Source organism: Protopterus annectens, chromosome 2.part2 (genome assembly GCF_019279795.1).
Source record: "Protopterus annectens isolate FY-2018-M chromosome 2.part2, PAN1.0, whole genome shotgun sequence".
Lineage (NCBI taxonomy): Eukaryota > Metazoa > Chordata > Ceratodontiformes > Protopteridae > Protopterus > Protopterus annectens.
Genome location: NC_056730.1, coordinates 1070863141 through 1070870423, shown reverse-complemented (window position 1 = coordinate 1070870423; position 7283 = coordinate 1070863141). Strand labels below are relative to the sequence as shown.

Sequence of the window (7283 nt, the reverse complement as noted above, 5' to 3'; positions counted from 1 at the left end):
TGGTCAATAAGTTGATGTGATGTATGAAGGCATCAACAAACATGAGAGGGTTTTTTTGCACCTATTATCCAAGATGAGCCCAGCATAACACATATCACTCTTCAACATTCCACAGTAGAACCACCTCTTTCCCCATCTCACATACTCGAAGCAGAGGGAGTAAGGGCATACGTTCTGCAAGTCTCAATTATAGTGGTGTCTTTATTACTCCATACAGTGTGGATAGTGGAGACATAAAGAGAATTTGGAGAAGAATTGGGCTCTATTCAAGGAGGACATGACTATAGCGAATAAGGTGGGTGACAAAGCAAATATTGTATATCAGCATGGCCATAACTTAAAGAAAATAGTGGAACATTTTGGTACTGGGAACTGTTTTCCTGCAAAGAATTGTAAAATGGCAAATGTAGCTTCTGTTCTATTTGCAAATTTATAATAGTGTGTGAAGAATTCATGGTCGGTAACCAGACTTTCAAATTAAAAGGCTCATTTAACTGTCTCACTAGTGATGTTGTATATGCTGCTCTGTGCCAAAACTGTCCAGCATTTTACATCAGTAAAACAGAACGTAAATTAAAAGACCATGTCTATGAGCATATAAAAGACATCAGGATTAAGAAGGGAATGAATGCCTTACCCAAACATGCTGCGGATATTCTAGGTAATTTTTTTTTCAAATTTGTGATCACTGAGAAAATAAAACAAGATGAACATAAAGGTTCATGGCAGCTGTAGCAAGAAAAATGTGAGTTATTTTGGCAACTCAATCTCCATGCTAACAGTTGGCCTGGACTTAATGATCACACCTCCATTGGCTGTTTACGTATACTTAATGCTTTAAAAAGATAAAATAAAAAATGTAGGTGATTTCTCATTTTTCAGTTCTCTTCTAATAGTTACTTATTACTATATTTTGCTCTCTGTATGAATAATTTCTGGATATTTCCTTGAATCTTTTTTGTTGTGTAATAACACAAAATTTTGGGGGCAAGTTTTTTATTTATTTTATGTTTTTATTATGCCTACCATGATCTGTCTATGGTTTGTTATGTCAATCTAAGTTTAGGTGACATCTCTTTGCAATGCTTAATACCCATGGAACACAATGTAATTTAACCTATGGGGTAAAGATTGTAATAGGGGTTGTGAAGACTGGTAGAGATAGGTGAAGGCTGCCAGCCAAATCAAATACAATTTGATACATAATTCTGTTATTTGTAAATATGAATGTTGGAATACAGGCTTATTTTCTTAAATGAAAGAATATGCTGTGAAATGTTGAACTTCAGAAAAATGTAACAACATTGCTCTATGCTGTAAAGAAAGCTAAGACAAGCATTTCATGTCTGTCCTTTGAAGTTAAAATTACTTCATGTCTGTCCTTTGAAGTTAAAGATTCTTAGTCATTCCGTCTGGGCTAGCACATTATTTCTATTGTTTTAAACAAGAGTTAGATTGCTAGATTTAAACATGCAAATGTGTTTTTATTACTCTGGTTTCTGCCTAGGTGTAAAGGAATGTAGATGCAGTTTCTGTTGGCCTGGGAACCCCAGAAAGTTGTGAAGAATTATGTAATGTTTATCAGAACTGCAATTTAAATTTAAACAGAGAGAACCAGAGATTATTAAGCATTTTTGTCCTGACCATCCAACTCACAGCACTGCCTGTTGTCATATGTAAGTTATCGTAGACTTGTGTTTTCTTTTAGAAATAGCTAGAAACTAGAAAGATTAGACGAAGTGTTTTTCTGTGATATTAGAACTGTACTACTGAATTATTTTAAATATTTCTCTGTGATCTCTGAACTCTTGACTAACACGGTGTAGTAAGAAGTATTGTCTTGTGTTTTTAATATTTATTATTAAATATTTGTAAACCTTTCAAATGTGTCTGTTTTGTGTATAGATAATTTAAGCTCTAGAGTACATTGCATATTTATAGTGATTATTGTACCAAGTCACTCTAATAAGCCATGACTGCTTAGTTATACTACCAATTGGATAATAATATTGCACAGTAATAATCGGATACCCTTTTAAGGGCCTTTGGGTAGCTGACAAATATTAGCTGGGTGGTGGCAGTGATTTCTACTGTATAGTCTGGGAAAATGGGGCAGAGTTGGAGAGCTTTTGTCAGCCTTCCCCAGGAGTGTCTGTGTGGTTGTATAAAATCTTCTCAAAGTGTGTGTGTGTGTGTGTGTGTGTGTGTGTGTGTGTGTGTGTGTGTGTGTGTGTGTGTGTGTATGTGTGTGTGTATGTGTGTGTGTGTCAGCTACTTGGGTAGGGACACGAAGCACTGGTTGGACAGAGAAGGTGCTGCAGGTTTTAGCTTGACCACTAGGCTGAGATCTGGACCCTTTAGCTGTGAAAGTGGGGAGTCTTATTTGGGACCTGGAGAGCAAGGGAGCGACCATCCCCAGAGTCTCTGCTCTTAAGGGAAATTGCACTTTACTGTGTGTATTTGTTATCCTTTCCTCCTATATGAGACAGCCCTCACTGGTGTTAGTGGTGAGGATTGAGGCTCCTTGATTGCTGGGCCAGGGCACGGGCATCACAGAGGTGTATAGCTTTAAATTTTATGAATGAAAGAGGGCTTGGTTCTCATGTGACCTATGATGTTTTATAAGCTCCATTTCAAATGTATTTGGATTTTTACTATTTTATCTTAAGAAGTTTTGCATTTATTAAAATGAAAGTGCTAAACCCAAATGTTTCAACAGCTTTTAAGTGTTTTTTGAGATAATCTTTTTTGGATAATCAGTATTGGATACTTTGAGATCAGAAGTACATAATTAGGAGTGGTTGGGTGATAAGAAAGGTAAAAATATGTGTCTCTATTAGATGAACAAATGCTTAAAATGTTGAGTATGATATGCTTGACAGCTTTTAAGCAAACATTCATTTAATTGAAACCTCAGAATATCGAAACAAGTAGTTTCAAAAATGTATAGTTGCCCAGCAATCAGGAAGCCAACGGCTGACATCAGAACATTCACCCTGTTTAGCCATTCTTACAGTCCTCCACTGTGATGCAGTCTCGACATTCACCCTGTGCAATGTTATGACAGTCCTTCACTGTGGTGTAATCTAGGAGTTGGCATATTTAAGTAAGGGGGTGTGTGGGGGGGTGAAGCCCCCCACTTTATTTCGTTTGTCGATTTGTATTTATTTTGTTTGTTTTTTTTTTGGGGGGGGTTAATGGTGTACAGTACATTTTAGCCATCAGTCGTTGGCTTCCTGATGGCTGGCCAACTATAAATTTTCAAAACTCCTTGTTTCGACAATCTGTGATTTTGCTTAGATGAACATTCACTTAAACTCTGTAGAGCATGTCATACTCAACATTTTAAGCATTTGTTCATCTAATATAGACTCAAAAATATCAGGGTAGGTTGGGCTTTGCCACACTGTACAGAGGATGAAGAGGAGAAATCATCAGAGCTGTGTGAAATTAAAGAGGGTGAGACAGAATTAGGAAGGGGGTTAAGTTGATAGATATGTGAAACTAGCTTAAACTAGCAGAAAAAAGGGAGATTTGGCATTAGAAAGTAGTGAAAAAAAGTTGGAGGAAAGAAAGAGATGAAATACCATAACAGGTAAATTATGGTAGAAAAAAGGAGGAGCAAGATAACCTAGATGGAGAAAGGATGTGGGTGAGAGAAACTAGCTTAACCTAGTAGGGAAAGGGGTATTTGGGATGAGGGAGTAGTGAAAGAGGGTTGGAGGAAAAGAACAGGGTGAAATAACATAAGATGAAGTGAACTGCAGTGGAAAAGGAGAAGAGAGATAAACTAGGTGCAGAAAAGAGTTAGGTACACAACAGTGAGGAAAAAGAAGATATTTGTGAGGAAAACATAGGGAGGAAAGGGAGATGTTTGTGAAGGAAAAGGTAAAGTTTAGGACTTGAGGTAAGGTAAGATTCAATGAGATAAGAACCAATTTACACCATTTATCTTGGTTGAGAGCAGGAGCATAGCAAGGAATTATTTAGGTGTTGTTTTTTGGGTCTGCTTAAAACTGCCCAGTTTGTCTATTTGTTTACAAGTAAGACTGATGAAATTCTAGTTTTGCTGCATCATTTAAGTGTAAAGAATATCCTGTAGAGTTATTAGATTTGGTTGCATTCAGTAAAAATTTGGTGGTTGAGCAGAGATTTCTGTGTGGACAGTAGAGCTGGAGGGAATAATTTACAGTGGGGCAGTTCTCTCGTTTGTTTATACATTTCTGCACTGTGAGTCATTGATTGCAAGTTAGATAATTAGGTAGTTCTAGGTAGTCCACATGTTTTAATACCTGGAAGTGGGATCTACGTGAAATGTTTGCTATGATTTTTTCAGTTTTATTGCAGCAGGAGTTGAGTTTGTTTTTAAGGGTAGTATGGAAATTTGAAAGAATGGGGGATGCATAAAGAAGAGTTGGGAATAGGTATACTGACACTATGGTCCAGTGACGAAAGGTTTATCATTGCGAAGGAAACCTATATGTGTGTGTGTGTGTGTGTGTGTGTGTGTGTGTACAGACACACATGCACATACTCCTATAGGTATATACTCACACCTACAATGTGTATATTTTTATTTATTTATTTATTTATCATTTGTTGACCGGGAAAGTCCGACTAGGTTCCACAGAGCCTGTTTTCAGCGGAGGCCCGGGGAGAAATGCTCCAGATGCATGTCTTTGGAATGTGGGAGGAAACCGGAGTACCCGGAGGAAACCCACGCGAACACTGGGAGAACATGCAAACTCCACACACTATATCTATATCTATCTAGATCTATATATATATATATATATATATATATATATATATATATATATATATATATAGATATTGATACACACACACACACAAAATTGCTGGATAGTTGGGAGGAGAATAATGCAGTACTAAAATGAGGCAGGAGAGTTTGGTAGATGTTCAAAGACTGCAGCTGACAATACTGATTAGTTATGTGTTAAAAAAAACCTTAAGGGAAGTATGTGCAACACCATTCTATTTTGATAGAAGGCATTCAACTTCTATGTTGACAACGTTGCCTTTTGATATTTGTCTTATAGTGTGTAAACCGACCTCAATATATATGTGTTTGCTATAATTAATTACTGTAATTAATGATACCCATTGTGTCCTTTACTGGTTTGTGCAAAACTTTGAATTTCGTTATAACCACTTGCTTAAAAAAACTCACAACTGAATTGATTACTGGCTGCCGCATTAACATGTGTGTCTTTCCTCGTTCATCATCGGGGATACTATGTTAGAATTTTAATTAATTCATAGTTAGCGATGGAAATACGTTATGTTTCACTGAGTCTTTAACTTCTTCTGCTACTGACAGGTGTTAAGTAGGGAAAATCCAGCAAAGGTCACTCAGACATGTTCTCACGTACACAGGTAAAACTAAGTAAAATAGTTAGAAATGCTCATTTTCGAATGTTGGCAACAATGCCCAGCCAGTCCGTGTATCTTTCAGATTCTTGACGTAAGGTAAGGTAAAGACTATGACAGAGTAGGGTTGCCACCTTTTCAAATGGCCAAAGTGGGACATTTGCCTAAATAAAAGCTTATTATTGTAGCATTTTACTTGCTTATTCTGTTTCTTGTAACATTTAGGTATTTTAGATACAGAATAACTGTTTTATGCAACTATTACATAAATATGGGACATAATTATGTCCTACAATCTGAGGACATTTGCTATTTTTAATTTTTTTTTTGTCAGGATACAACTGCCCAAAGAGGGACTCTCCCTCGCAAAGGGGGACAGGTGGTCACCCTCCAGGAGATACTAAGGACTTGTTATTATAGACCATAGAATCCTAATGCATTTCGTTTTACCTGCATCCTAAATACAATTATTCAATTTCTGTTTAATGTTAAAGAATAGTACCACTAGCAAATTTAACACCTTCCAGGTAAAATTTGCGACATGTGGGAAGTAATGTATATCGCGGCAAATTAACAGATTGTCAAGACGTATTGTACAAGTACAACGGACCTTTTCAAAGTATAGGTCTTATAACGTACATGTCTTGCGTCAAAACTGTGATTTATGGTAGAATCTAGCAGCGCTCTTGACCTTGAAAATGCCAAACCCTGAACTGAAACAAGCCCTGTAGAAAGAACACGGAAACGTTTGCCTTCCTTGCCTTATGGTACAATTTACTGAGGGCAGCACTTAGATTAAAACTGCCTCCTCGATTTACATCTTACAATCTCTTGACGACCACTACAAGAATAGTTATGTTAAATCACAGGGAATAGGACAGAACAAAGCCCTCTCCAGCATGAAGAACCGTAGTATCGATACGGAAGAAGACTACAGCGCCACAGGAAGTTTTCTTTCCACACAATCCTCATCGCCAAGCGATATTCAGAAATCACTGAGGTTGCATGCATCACTCTCGTTCTCTTTCTGCCGTAGGACTTTGAGAAATAGGACACAGGCATACGCAAAAGCATGACAGGACACAAAGGGAAAATTGGTTATGTCAGAGAATGTAAATTTCTTAGGAAAGAGGCGGGGCTGAGAAAGTGGGCGGTCTGTGTATAAGAGCTCGGCAGTGACTCCTGAAAGTAGGAAGGTTAATTATGGATCATTCTCTTTATGTTGTCGTTGGCCAATATTAGAAGTAGCACTACATGTGATAGGAGAGCTCTGTTCCTCAGTAGTTGCAGTGCTTTCTCCAAACACATGAAACCTTGAACTGAAGAGGCTCTAGTGCGGAGAAGCACAAGGCAGATTTTACTAGTAGATCGTGCATAAAGGTTTAATGTAGGTGGAACTTGTCTGTTTACCGTATAAGTAGTCTTGACAGTTTTTTTTCTGCAGCAGGATATAAAGTCGAGAAGCTTTGGTTTGGAATCATTTCGTCTGAGGACAGGTACGTTTATGAGCTCCTTGTAGTTTGGGTTTTTTTAGCGGGATATATCTTAGGAGCTGTCCGCTCTTAAATGGTGCTGAAATTATGTAGGGCATTATTCCTAATGCAGGTCTGTGCCGCAGTGCATATTACTGAAGTGATCGGGTATAAACGACCTTGCAGCATACAACGACTTCTAAAAATAAATCAGTGCTTTGAAACGACTCTAAAATCAAATAGTAGGACCTAATAGCCCTTGCAGAGTTAGGCACACAGAAGTTATGCAGATGACGCTGTGCCAATGCAACGTTCTGAATTAGTTTAGGAAATAGGAATACTAACCTTAATACTACAGAACATGGTGGTAGTAAGAAAAAAAAGTCAAGTTTATAACATTATCACCGTCTTATGTTGTCT

General features: G+C 37.5%; 1 protein-coding gene across 1 annotated transcript in view; it reads left to right on the top strand.

Annotated features, from left to right (window-relative positions):
* Window positions 1-6584: 6584 nt before the first annotated feature.
* Window positions 6585-7283, top strand: part of CPLX1 (complexin 1) — a 603685-nt gene continuing 602986 nt past the window's right edge. Inside the window, exon 1 of the mRNA XM_044064292.1 lies at window positions 6585-6887. The gene's annotated coding sequence lies outside the window, so the exon portion shown is untranslated. The remainder of the gene's footprint in view (window positions 6888-7283) is intronic.